The sequence below is a fragment of the Lissotriton vulgaris genome, chromosome 4_1, assembly GCF_964263255.1.
Source record: "Lissotriton vulgaris chromosome 4_1, aLisVul1.2, whole genome shotgun sequence".
Classification (NCBI taxonomy): domain Eukaryota; kingdom Metazoa; phylum Chordata; class Amphibia; order Caudata; family Salamandridae; genus Lissotriton; species Lissotriton vulgaris.
In genome coordinates, this window is record NC_141691.1 from 1,249,047,886 (window position 1) to 1,249,068,578 (window position 20,693).

General features: G+C 45.6%; 1 protein-coding gene across 1 annotated transcript in view; it reads left to right on the forward strand.

Annotated features, from left to right (window-relative positions):
* Nucleotides 1-20,693, forward strand: part of RTTN (rotatin) — a 1,129,552-nt gene that overhangs the window by 618,799 nt on the left and 490,060 nt on the right. The window lies entirely within an intron of this gene.

Here is a 20,693-nt window from a genome sequence, read left to right on the forward strand (position 1 = left end):
TTAACATGGAGCCCCTATGCATTCCGATGACATAGAGGTGGATTTTCTTCTAGATACCTTTGAGCAGTCTCAGCGGTCTGCTCTAATTCTTCCCATGATCAAGGGGGTTATAAAACACGCTCCAGAGGTTTTTAAAGACCCTGTACACACTAGACTATTAAACCCTAGAATAGAGAAAAAATATAGACCAGCACCCTCAGATCCAGTCTACATTAAAGGACATCTGCCACTAGACTCATTAGTTTTGGCCAATGCTAGGAAGAGGGCAAACTCTCAAACTTCTAGCGAAGCACCCCCACCTGACAAAGTATCAAAAGTAATTGACGCGTCAGGTAAAAGAATAGCTGCACAAGCTACAAACATTTGGCGTATAGCAAATACACAAGCCCTCCTCGCTCGTTACGATAGGGCTCATTATGACCAATTAGAAAAAGTACTTGAGCACCTACCAGATCAGTACAAGGATCAAGCAAATGACCTTATACAGGAAGGCAAGTTAATATCCAATGCCTCAATAAAATGCGCGCTAGATGTCGCAGACACAACATCTAGAGCTGTAAATACCAGTGTCATACTCAGGAGACATGCATGGTTACGCATTTCAGGGTTTAAACAAGAAGTGCAAACCACCATTTTAAATCAACCATTTAATCATAACCAGTTATTTGGCCCAGAAGTAGACACTACACTGGAAAAAATGAAGAAAGATACCGACACCGCAACGTCTATGGGGGCTTTACAGTCCACACCAGCTAGAACCTCCTTTCGTCGCTCCTTTTACAGAGGAGGCTCCAAACAAACTGGAGCAGACACTACGACATCTTTCAAATCCCAAACTTCCTCTAACGAAGGATACTTTAGAGGAGGATACAGATGCAATAATAACAAAGGAAGAGGTGGCGGTAACAATAGCAACTGATCCTCTTCCGCCACAAAACAGTGTCTTCCCTCTGCTCCCCCCACAACATTCCACTCCTGTAGGGGGCAGATTAACACAGTTCCTGCATGTCTGGAACTCCATTACAACAGACAAGTGGGTAAGACAGATTATCCAACATGGCTACTACCTAGAACTTACAGCAGCCCCTCCAACCATACCTCCCCGTCAGCGTCCAATGTCTACAGACCATCTGACTCTGCTTCAACAGGAGGTTCTATCACTTCTACAAAAAGATGCTATTCAAATAGTTCCTTAAGAAGAACAAGGAACAGGGGTTTACTCGCTGTACTTTCTAATTCCCAAAAAGGACGGAACACTAAGGCCAATTCTCGACCTCAGGCCCCTCACCCATTACATACAATCAGATTATATTCATATGATCACTCTACAACAAGTGCTTCCACTGCTGCAACAAGGCGACTTCCTTACAACACTAGATCTGAAGGACACCTCCTTCCATATCCCCATACATCCTGCCCACAGAAGGTATCTAAGGTTTGTACTGGAAGGACAACACTATCAGTTCAAAGTCCTCCCATTCGGAGTGACAACGGCACCAAGAGTATTCACAAAATGCCTAGCAGAGGTAGCAGCACATCTCAGAAGACAACAAATACAGGTCTTCCCTTATCTGGACGACTGGCTCATAAAAGCCAAGTCATTCAATCACTGTGTCCAACACACACATCAGACAATTCAAACATTGCACGACTTAGGGTTTACAATAAACTACACCAAGTCGCACCTGCAGCCTTCGCATGTACATCAGTATCTAGGAGCTACACTAAACACGTCTACAGCCCTAGCTTATCCCAGTCCAGCCAGGATACAAAGCATTCAAGCCTTAGTCACTACTTTTCAACACCAGCAGTTCCTGCAAGCCAGGGTGTTCATGAGACTAGTAGGCATGATTGCATCTTGCATCTTCATAGTACCACACGCAAGATTGCAAATGCGCCCACTACAAGAATGCCTAGCACAACAGTGGAGCCAAGCTCAAGGTCAACTAACAGACCTGGTGTTGGTAGACAGCTGCACGTATCGCTCTCTGCAGTGGTGGAACACCAAAAACTTAACAAAGGGGCAGCCGTTCCTCGAGCCTGTTCCACAAGTAGTGCTCACAACAGACGCATCCCTCACAGGATGGGGAGCCCATCTCTTACATCACACAACTCGTGGCCAATGGACCAATCAACAAACATTGTTCCATATCAACCATCTAGATCTGCTAGCAATATTCTTAGCACTCAAGACTTTTCAACTTCAAGTACAAAACAAAGCTGTCCTAATCCGGACGAACAATATGACAGCCATGCACTATATTCAAAAACAGGGGGGGAACACTCTCTGCAACTGTCCCAACTTGCACAGAACATTTGGAGATGGGCCATTCCTCAAAACATTTATCTGTAAGCGTAACACCTTCCAGGAGTTCACAATCAGATAGCAGATCTGTTAAGTCGGCAGTTACAACAGATTCACGAATGGGAACTACATCCACAAGTTCTTCAGCCATTCTTCCAAAGGTGGGGGCACCCACACATAGATCTGTTTGCCACACACGATAATGCAAAATGCCCAGCCTTCGCCGCCAGGTTTCCACACCGACTGTCCGAAGGCAATGCGATATGGATGAACTGGTCAGGCAGATTTGCGTACGCTTTTCCGCCTCTCCCACTCATTCCATTAGTAGTGCGGAAGCTCAGACAACAATCTCTCACATTGATCCTGGTAGCTCCCACATGGGCACGCCAACCGGGGTTCACCACACTACTAGATCTCTGTCTAGTTCCACATCAAAAGTTACTGCTCACACCCTCCCTGTTAACACAGAACCATGGAGAAATCAGACACCCAGACCCAAACCAACTGAATTTGGCTACCACCAGACTGTATGAACATCATTAAAGAGGCTAGGAGACCTTCTACCAGAGCATGTTATGCCGCTAAATGGAAAAGATTTGCCATTTATTGCAACAATAACCAAATTGATCCCCTGGATGCTTCCATCCAAAATATAATTTGCTACCTTTACCTTTACAAAGGTCTAATTTGGCATATTCTTCCATATGCCTGCACCTTGCAGTAATTGCAGCCTATTTACAAAACAGGCAACATCTGTCTCTCTTCAGAGTACCTGCAATCAAAGCATTCATGGAAGGATTAAAAAGAATAATCCAACTCAGATTGCCAATTTCTCCTGTGTGGAACCTGTATCTTTTCCTTACAAGACTCATGGGGCCCCTTTCGAGCCTCTACATAAATGTGAACTGCAAATCCTAACATGGAAAACAGCTTTCCTTGTTGTCATTACTTCTCTCAGAAGAGTAAGTGAGATACAAGCTTTCACTATACAAGAACCATTTTTTCAAATACATCCTAACAAAGTGGTTCTTAGATCTAATCCAAAATTTCTTCCAAAGGTCATCACTCCTTTTCACCTGAATCAATCCGTAGAGTTACCTGTGTTTTTCCAAAACCCAGACTCTGTAGCAGAAAGGGCTTTACACACATTAGATGTTAAAAGGGCTCTTTTATACTTTATAGATAGAACTAAATCCTTTCGAAAGACAAAACAACTGTTTGTATCTTTCTCTCCTCCACACAAAGGCAACCCCATCTCAAAAGGTGGGATTGCAAGGTGGATTGTAAAGTTTATACAAGTTGCTATATTAAAGCTGAACGTACATTAACAGTTTCTCCTAGAGAGCACTCCACTCGCAAACTAGAAGCCTCTATGGCTTTCTTAGAAAACATACCCCTAGAGGACATATGCAAGGCAGCAACATGGTCTACACCACACCCCTTCACGAAACACTATTGTGTTGATGTGCAAGCCAAGCGGCAAGCTGCAGTAGGCCAGGCTGTCCTTAGAACTCTCTTTCAAACTACTGCAATGGTTACAGGTGACTACCGCTAAGGGAGACACTGCTGCAAAATCGATGTATAGTGTACAATCTGCATCTCATATGCCTCGAAAGGAAAATGCTACCTACCAGTATGCATCTGTTCTTGGCATGTAGAGCTGCAGAGTTGTACACGTCCTCCCGCCTCCCCGGGACTTGTGTCCGTTCCAGTTTTTCATCTTACTTAGATGCACATGCATGGACATCCTTTTTTCTTTACTTCTACTAACTCCATCATTTCCCATCATGGCGAAAAACAATCTAAGGATGGAGCTGATGCCCATGCGCAGTATTGTCCAAGGGAGGAGTCACCTATCTCGTGACTACAAAGACCTGCAATCATCCGAGCCCAACACCAGGTGGCGATCTAATGCATAGTGTACAACTCTGCAGCTCTACATGCCAAGAACAGATGCATACTGGTAAGTAGCATTTTCCTTTTTAAGATCTTATCAAGGTTAATACCATTCCATCTTATTCTCGTACCGTTTGGTCTACTCTGGGCAATATTACCTGTGGCCGTTAGTAGAACTATAGGTCTATTGCTCCACACTGCCATTGACATGATAATACAATTATGGTCGCTAACCAACAGTTCATCAATCCACGGGGTGGAACAAAGTTGTACAATGTTAGCAGATACCAATACATGATCAATTATGCTGTTAGCATTTCTACCTGTGAAAGTTGGTATCTCCCTCCCATGCCCGTCTCCTGCACATTGCATAATATCAAGATAATATTTGGCCAAGCAGTGTTTAAGGTATCCCCGTAGGTGTTATGTGGGAAATGTACACAGTCATCACCTTAATCGCTCCTAAACCCACATACTTTAGTCATGGACAAGGTGCAAGTTGGAATTTTTAAATCTCCAACCATACAATATCGAAGTTAGTATTTACTTCTGTGACCACCTTATCTACTTCCATCTCTAGTCCGGTAACTACGTTCTGGCGGGTAGAATCAAATATGTTATTGTAGAAGTTATTCAATAAAACATCCTTCTTTATGATACAGCCACAGTAACTGTAACCCTACATTGATAGACCTTGTAAGTACTAGAGGCAGTTTATTAGACAAAAGGATTAGCAGCCCGCCCCTCGCTCTGCCAGTCGTGGAGGGTGATGCTGGCAAATCATACGATGAAAACCCTTCAAAATAGTCTGGGTCGGTACTCCATGTTTCTTGTAAGCAGATTATATAGTGTATATTTATAAAATCCATCCAGCCTAACATATATTTTTTGCTATCTAGTCCGTCTATGTACCAGGTGGCAATGGTATAGCCGCTGACTGAGGGACTTCCTATACGGTCAATAAGTTGGGCATTTAGACACATACTGCCCTCTACCTCACCAATTAATGGGTCCAATGTGGGTGAGGTATTAACCACTTTAGTATATTGTCCTGAGCTTCCATCTGGGTAGGCCTCTGGTACCCTATTTGATAAATTAGGTGCAAGCGAAATTATATCCCCATCAGTGTTGTATACACTATCTACCGATAACTCTGCACCTGTCTGCTCGGTACCTGCAAATCCCACCTTCCCAACAGGTAGACGGGCAGTGCTTTGTCAATCATTTTCCTCGAGTGTGGTTAGTGGGTAAAATCTTTTGATTGTAGGTAAAGCCTAATTCAACAATGGTAACCAAAAGTCAAACCTCAGACCGTCACGAGTAGTGAGTCACTCACAGAGGGAAAAACAGAACCTGTACCCCATCCAAAGGAGACCACATCAACAAACTTCAATTATCCATCAGAGGGAAGAGGGCCCTCTGCAAATATCCAAATGGGAGCACACGAGACAGCTTATTTCCAGCTCCAGCTTATTTCAGCCGAACCAGACTTCAGTCTTGAGGACATCTTAAAAACCTCCATCTCCGCCATGGAAGGTAAAACTGAATGCCTGATAATAAGATCCAATAAATCACTGGAATTGACCGGGGGTTTATGCCCCACAACAAGAGTCAACAACATCCAGGAACTGACTCACGAACCAACCAGGAGGCCCCTATTAGTATCCTAATCCAAAATTGACCATCTCAGGGCGACGATCAGGAGGTCACTCCATTTAGATCAGAGCCAGCCATACCATCACAAGCTCTTAGTGCACCCACTGAAAGGGTTCAAATCTTACGACAGAATTTGAGAAACGATCCGCAGGGCAATCATAAAGAGCTATTGCAACTACAGACGAACAGTATTAAGCAAAGAACCAACATACACGACAAAATTTGGTCACCGGCTGATCTGCTGCCAACTCTCCATAACAGTGCTAATTGTGGAATAAATAACATTAACAATGCCCAACTCAGGCCTCAAACCCTCACAGCACCCAATAGTGACAGCTTTCCGCTCTTATATTCTGTCCCGTTCCTAGCTAACATCAGTTCCACCGACCTACTTCCAATAGAATTCTTGCCCTACAACAACCAGCCATGTACAGAAGTGACCAAAACAAGATGGAACACTTCTGAGATAGCAAACAGAATTATGCAGGAAAAAAAATCGATTTCAAAACTGGGGGATAAGATTGAAGTCAGAGCCAAAACCACTATATCCAACACCCTAAGTACAGATGTCAATAGTCAAAACACAAGGACAACTCTGTACTAAAAGGAGCAAGAAGTAGCACTCCTGAAACTCGTACAAAAGACAAAATGACACTACTACAGTTGTAGCGTTGGGGCGTGGTTTGGACACCGGCGAAAATGGCGGCTTGAGCTAGCACCTCCTCTCATGGCGTAGCTTTTAATCGCCTTTTTGGGTGCTAAACTCAAGCAGCTCTCTGCTTTTGCGGACGAAAAGTGTGGCGGAATGTGGGGTGCGCCTACAGCCTCTGCCTGAGAGCAAGTTCTACGCTCCGGAGGACTTTTACAACGTGGGCGGCCTTGCAGCAGCGTGGGACAGCGCAGCCGCTATCCTACTTGCCCCTGGCTCCGCCGATTCCCAGCTACAAAAACAGACGACCACGGACGGGATTCGCCGATCCACCCGCACCAAGGAACGGAGGCTGTGGACACCGGAGTGTGACTGTGTGCAGCCGCTTTGGGCATTAACGGTTTGCATAAAGACTCCTAGGTAACCCGCTACCTTTCCGGTATGTTGCACACGCCTGCGCATACAATGGCGGTCACACTCCGCTTCAAATAAGGGCTCTGTAGCGGTTCTACCGAACGTTTCACTGAGCGTGAATTACAAGCCTGTCGCGATTTTTCTCTCGTGAAGCGGTGAGGAAATTGCCTCTTGTAATTGTATTTTCGATGTCCCTACCACAAGCAGCCTCTGTAGGAATTTACACGGCTGTCAGGGCAGATAACAGCGTGTCACCTCCAATGTTCCCTCTAATTTTTTTCCTCTGTGTGCAGCAGTGGAGGGTCTCAGTGCGCTGCAACCACGGATATGTGCGCCAGGAACCAAACCGCGCGTCTCTGTTTTGGTGCCTCTGTCCCACTCGTTTTTGATGCCCTTCTGCCCTCTGTCCCACTCGTTTTTGGTGCCTTTATGCCCCCTGTCCCACTCTTTTTTGGTGCCTTTATACCCTCTGTCCAAGTCGTTTCATGTGCCATTCTGCCCTCTGTCCCACTCGTTTTTTGTGCCTTTCTGCCCTCTGTCCCACTCGTTTTTGGTGCCCTTCAGCCCTCTGTCCCACTCGTTTTTGGTGCCCTTCTGCCCTCTGTCCCACTCGTTTTTGGTGCCCTTCTGCCCTCTGTCCCATTCATTTTTTTGCCTTTCTACCCTCTGTCCCACTCGTTTTTGGTGCCCTTCTGCCCTCTGTCCCACTCGTGTTTGGTGCCCTTCTGTCCTCTGTCCCACTCGCTTTTGGTGCCTTTATGCCCTCTGTCCCACTCGTTTTTTGTGCCTTTCTGCCCTCTGTCCCACTCGTTTTTGGTGCCCTTCTGCCCCACTCGTTTTTGGTGCCTTTATGCCCTCTGTCCCACTCATTTTTGTGCCTCTCTGCCCTCTGTCCCAGTCTTTCTGCCCTCTGTCCCACTCGTTTTTGGTGCCCTCTGTCCCACTCGTTTTTGGTGCCTTTCTGCCCTCTGTCGTACTCGTTTTTTGGTGCCCTTCTGCCCTCTGTCCCACTCATTTTTGGTGCCTTTCTGCCCTCTGTCCCACTCGTTTTTTGTGCCTTTCTGCCCTCTGTCCCGGTCTTTCTGCCCTCTGTCCCACTCGTTTTTTGTGCCTTTATGTCCTCTGTTCCACTAGTTTTTTCTGCCTTTATGCCCTCTGTCCCACTCGTTTTTGTGCCTTTCTGTCCTGTGTTCCACTCGTTTTTGGGCCTTTCTGCCCTCTGTCCCACTATTTTTTGGTGCCCTTCTGCCCTCTGTCCCACTTGTTTTTGGTGACTTTATGCCCTCTATCCCACTCGTTTTAGGTGCCCTTCTGCCCTCTGTCCCACTCGTTTTTGGTGCCCTTCTGCCCTCTGTACCACTCGTTTTTGATGCCCTTCTGCCCTCTGTCCCACTCGTTTTTCGTGCCCTCTGTCCCACTCGTTTTTGGTGCCTTTCTGCCCTCTGTCCCACTTGTTTTAGGTGCCCTTCTGCCCTCTGTCCCACTCGTTTTTGGTGCCCTTCTGCCCTCTGTCACACTCGTTTTTGATGCCCTTCTGCCCTCTGTCCCACTCGGTTTTGGTGCCTTTATGCCCTCTGTCCCACTTGTTTTTGGTGCCTTTATACCCTCTGTCCAAGTCGTTTTATGTGCCATTCTGCCCTCTGTCCCACTCGTTTTTTGTGCCTTTCTGCCCTCTGTCCCACTCGTTTTTGGTGCCCTTCAGCCCTCTGTCCTATTCATTTTTTTGCCTTTCTACCCTCTGTCCCACTCGTTTTTGGTGCCCTTCTGCCCTCTGTCCCACTCGTGTTTGGTGCCCTTCTGTCCTCTGTCCCACTCGCTTTTGGTGCCTTTAAGCCCTCTGTCCCACTCGTTTTTTGTGCCTTTCTGCCCTCTGTGCCACTCATTTTTGGTGCCCTTCTGCCCTCTGTCCCACTCGTTTTTTTGCCTTTCTACCCTCTGTCCCACTCGTTTTTGGTGCCCTTCTGCCCCACTTGTTTTTGGTGCCTTTATGCCCTCTGTCCCACTCATTTTTGTGCCTCTCTGCCCTCTGTCCCAGTCTTTCTGCCCTCTGTCCCCCTCGTTTTTGGTGCCCTCTGTCCCACTCGTTTTTGGTGCCTTTCTGCCCTCTGTCCCACTCGTTTTTGGTGCCTTTCTGCACTCTGTCCCACTCGTTTTTGGTGCCCTTCTGCCCCACTTGTTTTTGGTGCCCTTCTGCCCTCTGTCCCACTCGTTTTTGGTGCCTTTCTGCCCTCTGTCCCACTCGTTTTTGGTGCCTTTATGCCCTCTGTCCCACTCGTTTTTGGTGCTTTTATGCCCTCTGTCCCAGTCATTTTTTGTGCCTTTCTGCCCTCTGTCCCACTCGTTTTTGGTGCCCTTCAGTCCCACTCATTTTTTGTGCCTTCCTGCCCTCTATCCCACTCATTTTTGGTGCCCTTCTGCCCTCTGTCCCACTCAAGTTTGGTGCCCTTCTGCCCTCTGTCCCGGTCTTTCTGCCCTCTGTCCCACTAGTTTTTGGTGCCTTTCTGCCCTCTGTCCCACTCGTTTTTGGTGCCCTTCTGCCCTCTGTCCCACTCGTTTTTGGTCCCTTCTGCCCTCTGTCCCACTCATTTTTTGCCTTTCTACCCTCTGTCCCACTCGTTTTTGGTGCCCTTCTGCTCTCTGTCCCACTCGTTTTTGGTGCCTTTATACCCTCTATCCCACCCTTTTTTGGTGCCTCTATGCCCTCTGTCCCAATCTTTCTGCCCTTTGTCCCACTAGTTTTTGGTGCCTTTCTGCCCTCTGTCCCACTCGTTTTTGGTGCCCTTCTGCCCTCTGTCCCACTCGTTTTTGGTCCCTTCTGCCCTCTGTCCCACTCATTTTTTGCCTTTCTACCCTCTGTCCCACTCGTTTTTGGTGCCCTTCTGCTCTCTGTCCCACTCGTTTTTGGTGCCTTTATACCCTCTATCCCACCCGTTTTTGGTGCCTCTATGCCCTCTGTCCCAATCTTTCTGCCCTTTGTCCCACTCGTTTTTTGTGCCTTTCTGCCCCTGTCCCAGTCTTTCTGCCCTCTGTCCCACTTGTTTTTTGTGCCTCTATGTCCTCTGTCCCACTCGTTTTTTCTGCCTTTATGCCCTCTGTCCACTGTGTTCCACTCATTTTTGTGCCTTTCTGCCCTCTGTCCCACTAATTTTTGGTGCCCTTCTGCCCTCTGTCCCACTTGTTTTTGGGGACTTTATGCCCTCTATCCCACCCGTTTTTGGTGCCTTTATGCCCTCTGTCCCAGTCTTTCTGCCCTCTGTCCCACTCGTTTTTTGTGCCTTTCTGCCCTCTGTCCCACTCGTTTTTTGTGCCTTTCTGCCCTCTGTCCCAGTCTTTCTGCCCTCTGTCCCACTTGTTTTTTGTGCCTTTATGCCCTCTGTCCACTCGTTTTTGTGCCTTTCTGCCCTCTGTCCCACTCGTTTTTTGTGCCCTCTGTCCCACTCGTTTTTGGTGCCTTTCTGCCCTCTGTCCCACTCGTTTTAGGTGCCCTTCTGCCCTCTGTCCCACTAGTTTTTGGTGCCCTTCTGCCCTCTGTCCCACTCGTTTTTGATGCCCTTCTGCCCTCTGTCCCACTCGTTTTTGGTGCCTTTATACCCTCTGTCCAAGTCGTTTTTTGTGCCATTCTGCCCTCTGTCCCACTCGTTTTTTGTGCCTTTCTGCCCTCTGTCCCAATCGTTTTTGGTGCCCTTCAGCCCCACTGAATTTTTTTGCCTTTCTGCCCTCTGTCCCACTTGTTTTTGGTGCCCTTCTGCCCTCTGTCCCACTCGTTTTTGGTGCCCTTCTGCCCTCTGTCCCATTCGTTTTTTTGCCTCTCTACCCTCTGTCCCACTCGTTTTTGGTGCCCTTCTGCCCTCTGTCCCACTCGTGTTTGGTGCCCTTCTGTCCTCTGTCCCACTCGTTTTTGGTGCCTTTATGCCCTCTGTCCCACTCGTTTTTTTGTGCCTTTCTGCCCTCTGTCCCAGTCTTTCTGCCCTCTGTCCCACTCGTTTTTGGTGCCTTTCTGCCCTCTGTCCCACTCGATTTTGGTGCCCTTCTGCCCTCTGTCCCACTCGTTTTTTGTGCCTTTCTGCCCTCTGTGCCACTCATTTTTGGTGCCCTTCTGCCCTCTGTCCCACTCGTTTTTTTGCCTTACTACCCTCTGTCCCACTCGTTTTTGGTGCCCTTCTGCCCCACTCGTTTTTGGTGCCTTTATGCCCTCTGTCCCACTCATTTTTGTGCCTTTCTGCCCTCTGTCTCAGTCTTTCTGCCCTCTGCCCCACTCGTTTTTGGTGCCCTCTGTCCGACTCGTTTTTGGTGCTTTTCTGCCCTATGTCGTACTCGTTTTTTGGTGCCCTTCTGCCCCACTCGTTTTTGGTGCCTTTCTGCACACTGTCCCACTCGTTTTTGGTGCCCTTCTGCCCCACTCGTTTTTTTGCCTTTCTACCCTCTGTCCCACTCGTTTTTGGTGCCCTTCTGCCCTCTGTCCCACTCGTTTTTGGTGCCTTTCTGCCCTCTGTCCCACTCTTTCTGCCCTCTGTCCCACTCGTTTTTGGTGCCCTTATGCTCTCTGTCCCAGTCGTTTTTTGTGCCTGTCTGCCCTCTGTCCCACTCGTTTTTGGTGCCCTTCAGACCCACTCATTTTTTGTGCCTTCCTGCCCTCTGTCCCACTCATTTTTGGTGCCCTTCTGCCCTCTGTCTTACTCAATTTTGGTGCCCTTCTGCCCTCTGTCCCAGTCTTTCCGCCCTCTGTCCCACTCGTTTTTGGTGCCTTTCTGCCCTCTGTCCCACTCGTTTTTGGTGCCCTTCTGCCCTCTGTCCCACTCGTTTTTGGTCCCTTCTGCCCTCTGTCCCACTCGTTTTTTGCCTTTCTACCTTCTGTCCCACTCGTTTTTGGTGCCCTTCTGCCCTCTGTCCCACTCATGTTTGGTGCCCTTCTGCCCTCTGTCCCACTCGTTTTTGGTGCCTTTATGCCCTCTGTCCCACTTGTTTTTTTGTGCCTTTCTGCCCTCTGTCCCACTCGTTTTTTTTTGTGCCTTTCTGCCCTCTGTCCCACTCGTTTTTGGTGCCTTTCTGCCCTCTTTCCCACTGGTTTTTGGTGCCCTTCTGCCCTCTGTCCTACTCGTTTTTTGTGCATTTCTGCCCTCTGTCCCACTCGTTTTTGGTGCCCTTCTGCTCTCTGTCCAACTCGTTATTTTGCCTTTTTACCCTCCGTCCCACTCGTTTTTGGTGCCCTTCTGCCCCACTCGTTTTTGGTGCCCCATCTGCCCTCTGTCCCACTCATTTTTGGTGCCCTTCTGCCCTCTGTCCCACTTGTTTTTGGTGCCTTTATGCCCTCTGTCCCAGTCTTTCTGTCCTCTGTCCCACTCGTTTTTTGTGCCTTTCTGCCCTCTGTCCCACTCGTTTTTTATGCCTTTCTGCCCTCTGTCCCAGTCTTTCTGCCCTCTGTCCCACTCGTTTTTGTGCCTTTCTGCCCTCTGTCCCACTCGTTTTTAGTGCCCTCTGTCCCACTCGTTTTTGGTGCCTTTCTGCCCTCTGTCCCACTCGTTTTTTGGTGCCCTTCTGCCCTCTGTCCCACTCGTTTTTTGTGCCTTTCTGCCCTCTGTCCCACTCATTTCTGGTGCCCTTCTGCCCTCTGTCCCACTCGTTTTTGGTTTCCTTCTGCCCTCTGTCCCACTCGTTTTTGGTGTCCTTTCTGCCCTCTGTCCCACTTGTTTTTGTGCCTTTCTGCCCTCTGTCCCACTCGTTTTTTGTGCCTTTATGTCCTCTGTCCCACTCGTTTTTTGTGCCTTTCTGTCCTGTGTTCCATTCGTTTTTGTGCCTTTCTGTCCTGTGTGCCACTCGTTTTTTGTGCCTTTATGCCCTCTGTCCCTCTCGTTTTTGTGCCTTTCTGTCCTGTGTTCCATTCGTTTTTGTGCCTTTCTGTCCTGTGTCCCACTCGTTTTTGTGCCTTCTGTCCTGTGTTCCACTCGTTTTTGTGCCTTTCTGCCCTCTTGCCTTCTGTTCCGCTCTTTTCCCCAGCCGTTGTGGCCTTTTGTTTAAATATTGCTGATAATCAGAGCCCCTTCACGGGCTCCAAATAACAGCAATACTTAAACAAAATGCCACAGTCTGCCCTGTGCTTTACTAACAAAAGCGTAGACACTTTCCAAACACAGCGTGTGCTAAAGTACGCGCTGTATTTGGAAAGTGTCTACGCTTTTGTTAGTAAAGCGCGGGGCAGACTGTGGCATTTTGTTTAAGTATTGCTGTTATTCGGAGCCCGTGAAGGGGCTCTGATTATCGGCAATATTTAAACAAAAGGCCACAATCTGCCACGCTCCCACACAGCCGCAATCGCCATAATCCCCACAATCAGGGCTGTGCAAGGAAGTGCTGAATTCAAAATGGCGGTACAGCCAGCACAATACAGAGAAACTGGCTGCTAACACTATTCTGCGTGTATCAGAGGTAGAAATATAGAAATTTAGATCAACTACAGGCTGTTTCTGGGCAAGTCATTGTTGTCTTTTTGCTGTGCACAAATGCTGATGTTCTTTACCTGAGGGGTGTCTTAATCTCATATCTAATCTCATGCTGCCTGACCTTAAAATGGCTGCTCTCTAAGATGCCTATCTCTAGCACTAGCCTGCCTGACCTTAAGATGGCCGACTGAATGGATGGTTTATCTAACCTATGCTGAGATCTGACTGTCTGATATTCATCTAATTCCTCAGCCACTACCTTCATCCATTTAAATTCAAGGTTTACCTGTCCAGCTTTAAGGAGCCTCGGCAATAACTTTTTTTAAGCAACCTACGTTTAATAGTTCTTCCATAAAGTGTACTGTCTGCAATGTTTTCTGGCTCACGCTGCTTCTACATCATGGGTGAAAAAGAAGGAAAAAGCCTCAAGAGACTTAAAGCAGAGCCACCAAACCCTGATTCACCCACGAAAGGTAAAAAAGACATCAATGCTACAATGGACACAATACTGAATAAATTAGCAGAAGTGCATGACTTGGCGAAGTCTTCAAAAGAGGATATTTCAGCAATCAGGCAGGACATCAGAGACACCAACTCCAGGTTAACCGAAACGAAGGCCAGAATAAGACACCAAGAGGATACTGAAACAAAGGTTTGCAAATCCCTCAAAAATCTGTCAACCACAACGGATTCCCTGACTAGGAGGCTGTCTGAGCTTGAAGACAGAAATCGGAGAGGAAACCTACGCATCTTTGGAATACCGGAGGGTTCGGAGGAGGCATCCAGGATCTCCTTTCTGGAATCCTGGTTCTCGCAAGCAACTAACCTAACCTTCTACCAACCACTGGAATTTGACAGAGCTCACAGGGTTCCTTCCAGAATCACTCCCCTTCAAAAAGGTCCAAGACCAATCGTATGCAAGCCCATGCGTTACCAACATGTCGAACAGATCTTGGCCTTTATCCGTGAAAACAACCATATCCTATGGACATCTAGTAGAATATTTATTTGTCAGGACTACAGTAAGGAGACAGTAGACATAAGAAAAGGTGTTCTTGCTCTTCGACCCAGGCTACGCTCTTTAAACTATCAATTTGGATTTGTAGCCCCAGCAAGGTTACGCGTGGTTATCCAAGGAGTCCACTAGGTCTTTACGGATCCTCAGAGACTCAAAAGTTTCCTTGATGGCCCGGATGAACTTTCTATGGACACGACACCACCTGGCCCCTCCGCTGCAAACACATGAGTATCCTTCTAAAATGGTCCTGTTACATGGTCAACGTGGTTGTGATTTTACTGCTTTGTATTGTATTCTACATTCTGTTTGCTGTGGTTGTCCCACAACTTCTTGTAATGCCTTACAACTGTCTGAAATGTCTTATTACAATCTTAGCCAAGTCCTCCCTTTGAAAGCTCTTCAAGCTGTTGGAAGTGGTTCTTGTGATTACAACAATATCTGATGCTTTTGTTGCAGGCCTTGGAATCTCCATCTATGTTCTTCAACCTGTTGGTAGGGGTTCTTGTGATTACAATAATAACTGATGCTTTTGTTGCAGGCCTTGGAGACCTTGGAGTTTCCATCTAAATTACTACACTAATTGGTTGGAATTATCACTATGTGAGGTGTCCAAAGTTATGGTTGGATGATGCCGTTTTGCCTTGCTTGATATATTTTTGCAGGTTTTTCTCGTTTTTAATGTTTGGACCATTACAAATTACAGACATGTCATTACCTGGTCTCCTACTCGTAGTATGCAGACAACCTTCCATTGATGCATGAACATCAATCTACCGCTAGGTCATAGCAGGCACAGTGTTGCTGATCCTCGCAATTCAGTTACAACCGAGTCTTCAGGTATCCTCTACAAGGATTACACTACCTTACTCATACCACGGTCGGTGTTATATCCTTTATATCTGTCAGTCTAACAGTCCAAGAAATGTTGGTAACGTGCCTGATACCTCCTTGGACTATGTTAAGGTATGCCTCACACTTAGTTAACATTAGTCATTTGGCTAATAATAGCCATACTTTCAATATTCAATGTTTAGCATTCACTGTTTTGCATACTGGACTAGACTTAATAGTCTACAATGGTTTTGTTCATTGCCATGGGAGGGGAGCTGTTATCCCCTTTTCACCAGTGGGAGGGGTTTGGGTCCGACTTCAATTTGGGTATTTTTATGTATTGTTGTCATATTTTGCTTATTTTTGTCTGTATGTCATTATCTTCCTTGCTCAAGTGCCGAACTCCACTGTATAACTATGGCCCCATGTCTAACACAGAAAAGATGCTCTAACGCTCATTCGTCTGCCGATGTGGACCAGTGTAACACAACATACCTGTTTTGGTCAAATGGGTGGGCCTTACTGGTACAGACGTTATGCAACACACAGGTGGTTTAATAGCCACATAAGGCTCCCTAACAGTGCTCATGCTATATGCGTAGTTGATTCCCCAAGATCCTATTCCCCTGCGTACGTTCTGGTCACGATGACAGCTCACATAAGACAAGTACTCAATGATCTCAACAACAGCAGTGACACTGGTATAGTCTGGATCACTCTTTGCACACAGCTATAATGTCGCATTCCATGATCAAAAAACCCTTAGGGACCGCTGTGCTGGATAACCTGAAAATACTCTCGCTTAACGTAAAAGGGCTTAATCACCCGGTTAAGCGGAGAAAGATTACGGATTACCTTCAGAGACAGAAGGAAGATGTTCTTTTACAGGAAACAAGAATCGATGCCAAACAATTAAACACACTTAAAAATAGATTTTACAATGAAGTAGTAGGTTCTGAGGCAATAGGTAAGAAAAACGGTGTCCTGACCCTTATAGTGAAAAAATCAAATATTGAGATAAGGTCACATACCGCTGACACTACCAAATTGATTAAGAACAACACAGAGTTCTTTATTACCAATATCTGTGCTCCCAACACCAGTGCATTTGACTTCTGGAACAATCTGACTAAACAGATTGAAACTATCCCTGACTCGGCCATGCGTAGCCTAGCGGGAGATTTTAATCTACCGTTAGACCCGGCATTAGACAGAGACTCAAGATGTGCTTATCGTAGCAACAAATCTCATAAAGCCTTTACTAACCTATGCTCTCGTTTTAACCAGCTAGACCCTTGGAGACTACAAAATCCCACAGGGAGGGAGTACACTTTCTATTCACCACCTCACAACTCATACACACATATTGACTATCTATTTATCACAAGTAATGCCACCTCTAGAATCGTGGAAACGTGGATAGAACCCAGACTGGTATCAGATCATTCATATATCTCGCTCTCCATTTCCAATATAAAACCGTCCTGTCGTCAGTCCACCTGGAGATTGAATGATGAAGTGTTAAAAAAAGAACAATATAGGAAACTTATAGAAGGCGCAATCTAGTCTTACCTTTTACACTATAAAAGGAATGACACTTCTGACCTGAACCGCTGGGAGGCTCTGAAGAGTACTATTAGGGGTGAAATCATTAAAATTAGGTCAACCATAAAAAAGGATTATAACAAGTCCCTCGACGACCTAGAAAAAAAGATCTCAGACCTAGAAAGTAAACACATTGCATCTAGAAACGAATTAGTTATGAACAAATTGGTAAACAAAAAGTATGAATATAATAAAATAATAAGCAATAGAGCTTGAGTCTGGATAAACAGGCGAAAGAGATTCAGACTGTGAATCAAATAAAGCGGGCAAGAGCCTAGCTGCATACTTAAAATGTAAGATACAGAAAAACATGATTAACAGTATTAAGGATCAAAAGGGTGTAACATATTCTGATCCAGAAAAGATTGCGGAAATCTTCAAAGACTTTTACAACTCCCTGTATTAAAAAAACAAAGATGTTGATAATGATAAAATCCAGGATTATCTAAACGAATGCGACCTCCCAACTCCCTGCGAACTGGAGCAATCAGAACTTAATAGCCCAATTACCGCACTGGAAATTGTAAAAGCACTTAAATGTGGGAAGGCTCCTGGGCCCGATGGGTTTAGCACAAAATTCTATAAGTGTTTCACCTCGCTTTTATCCCCACCACTCTTACATTTGTTCCACGAACTCAGTGAGGCAGGCAAAATCACAGGTTCACTGGCTGAAGCCATCATTGCAGTTCTACCTAGGGATGGGAAAGACCCAACACTCCCTAAAAACTACAGACCGATTTCCCACATCAACATAGATTGTAAGCTTTTTGCAATGATCCTAGCTAACCGCCTACAGAAATTCCTTCCCAAACTTATTCACCCCTCTCAGGTTGGTTTTTTAAAGAATAGACTTTCTAGCGACAACACCAGGATCTTAGCCCACGTTTTGGAGAGGGCAAAACGTAGTATTTCTCCTACGGTAGCCATCACACTTGACCCCGAAAAGGCTTTTGATAAAGTTGATTGGAGGTACCTAGAAGCGGCTCTAAATAAGTTTGGGCTTGGAGGAAATTTCATGCGGATGGTAATGTTGCTATATTTCAGCCCCTCGGCTAGGGTCCGGGCAGGTGGCTCGATCTCGTCACCATTCCAGTTACAACAAGGAACCAGACAGGGTTGCCCCCTCTCCCTCTCTATTTTTACTTGCAATTGAACCATTCTTGTATCACATTAGGAACAACGAGCGCATATCAAGGGTTCACTTTAACGACTACACGGTTAAGATTACCACTTACGCTGATGACGTGTTAGTGGTCTCGGAAAAAGCTGAGGAGGCCATCCCTGCTCTCATGTCCACAATTGAAAGCTTCTCTAAAGTGTCCGGTTATAAGCTAAACAAAGATAAAATTGAAGTAAAACTTCTGAATAACCGAGGCAACAAAGAGGTTTTGGGGGACTCCGGCCTGACTTGGCAACCAACATGTTTTAAGTACCTGGGCCTTGACTTTGACAAAGACTTGATCTCTACCCTTCACACCAACGAAATTCTAGTCCTTAAAAAGATCTCCACATTACTGGAAGGGTGGTCTCCTAAATACCTTATAGTGGGGCAGAGCTGAAATGTTGAAAATGATGGTGACTCCTTTGGTGAATTATCTAGCTAGTATGCTGCCGATGACTTTCTCTGTTGACTTTTTGAACAAAATTGATAAGCTCTTCAATACATTCCTTTGGCAGGGGAAGAAACCCAGAATATCACTGACTAAGTTACAACTATCTAACGAAAAAGGCGGTTTGGGTCTCCCTAACTTCAGGAATTACCAAACAGCATTTCTATGCAAACAAGGAGCCAACCGGCTGACTGTACACCCGGATTATACACCGGTTTGGCTTGATATAGAGAGGTCACTCGTCGACAAAATTCCCCTATCTGCTCTACTCATCATGGATCTGTCTCATCTTCCTCACTCGGGCTATATTCTCCTCAACACCAGGCGTGCCCTCCTGAGATTGGACCTCCCACATAAATTGAAAGTACACGCACTTGACTACGCTAACATGTTTGTAATAATTGTTACATATTTATTATTTGAGTCTGGCCCATTTCTTTTGCCATTTAATTTTGTTTCTTTTCCTTCGTTTCAATTCATTTATTTCAGTTGTTTCATTCATGTATGTGTTTTTCTTTGTAATTGTATTTTTTCAATAAAATGATTTGAAAAAAAAAACTGTAGTTGCAGCAAAACAAAATCAATCTAAATTTTGATGGTGCTGCTAGTTATTTCTAATTTGATAGTAGCTAAACAAAACATAATAAAGGTTTTGACTTTTAATCCTTTAGATTGATGCCAATTACGGATGGTCAAGCAAAAAAATTGCATTCATAGCTCCCTGTGTTATAGACCGTTTATGATCTGTGCTATGTTGACAGTCATATGCTGTTGTCCCCTTTTTATGTCTAATGTGCCATTTCTTCAAATGAAGGTTCTTTCCATAGATTTATCATTTGTAATAGATACAACTAAAAGCTGTCAGGTGTCAATTCATAATAGCGGTACTCTTCAGTGGGCGAATGGCTAGTTGTATCTCACATCTCATTGATTCCTACCTCCCTTCTCCTTCACAGAGGCAAATGTAGGGCAATAAAACACTAACAGCCAGATTCATCAAAGACCCGTTTTGCGAGTCTTTAATAGCGATTCATAAGGAATCGCTATTACAGACTCGCAAAACGGGATTCATGTAGGAATCGCAAAATAAGATGCGATTCCTACACAATCCTTATTTGCGATTAGCAAATTGCTAATCGCAAATAAGGAATAACTCCCCATTCATTCCTATGGGCCAAAAGGCCCATAGGAATGAATGGGGAGTATTCCTTATTTGCGATTAGCAATTTGCTAATCGCAAATAAGATAGCGATTTCAAGGGTGCCAGGGGTGTCCAAAGGACACCCTGTGGCACCCCTTAAATGCAAATTTAAACAGGTGTTGCGCACACACATGTTCAAAGGACATGTGTGTGTGTAACATGCAAAAGAAAAAAATGCACTAAAGTGCTTTTTTCTCTTTTTTCGCAATTTACCACGAAGTCAGACTTCGTGGTAAATTGCGACCAAATATTGCGAATTCGCAATTTCAAATTGGTTGATGAATTGCATTTAAGGAATCTCTATTAGAGATTCCTTAATTCCAATTCCTCGCAAATATGCGAATTCGCTAATAGCGATTTTTGCATTTGGGATGATGAATCCCAAATGCAAAAATTGCACTCGCAAAGGACCAGATTCTCAGAATCTGGCCCTTTGCGAGCGCAATTTCGCTTGATGAATCGGGCTGTACGCCGCTAGTTTGGCTACCATGAACACAGGGCACCATTTTGCTTTTAAAAAATGAAATGAATATATCATTGGGTTGATAATCTAGGGTACTTTCTAGGATGGGAGAGAATCCTTGCTGCGGCCGTTACCACTGGTAATGGTGAATGGACATGTCTTTTTCCTATGAACTCTATTGATTACATATTCACTAATTCGCCTGATGTGAGAAACATCCTTGCACTGGTCCTACCCAGTCCATAACTACCTAAATGGGCCCCACAACAATTTGCTTAAATAGACATTCATTCAATAATTATTTATCAGGCTGAACCGTTACTCCTTTTATTTCCAAATCATAAGTTTGTAGCATGTGCTGCTGTAGACCAGATGCTCTGCATACTCCTGCCATCTAGTGCTGGGCGCGGATGTTTAAAGTTGTTTTCAGTCTCGAGCAGGGGCGGCTCCTCCGCTAATACAGAGGAGCGTCACCCCACTGCTCTCAGAGCAGGAAAAAGGAAAAATAAAATGTTAATAACATTGATTTTATCATTTTCTTGTCGGTACTGGGGTTACAGAGGGAGGAGTGGTTCATGCACAATCTTAAGAGCACAAGGCGGTTTGGC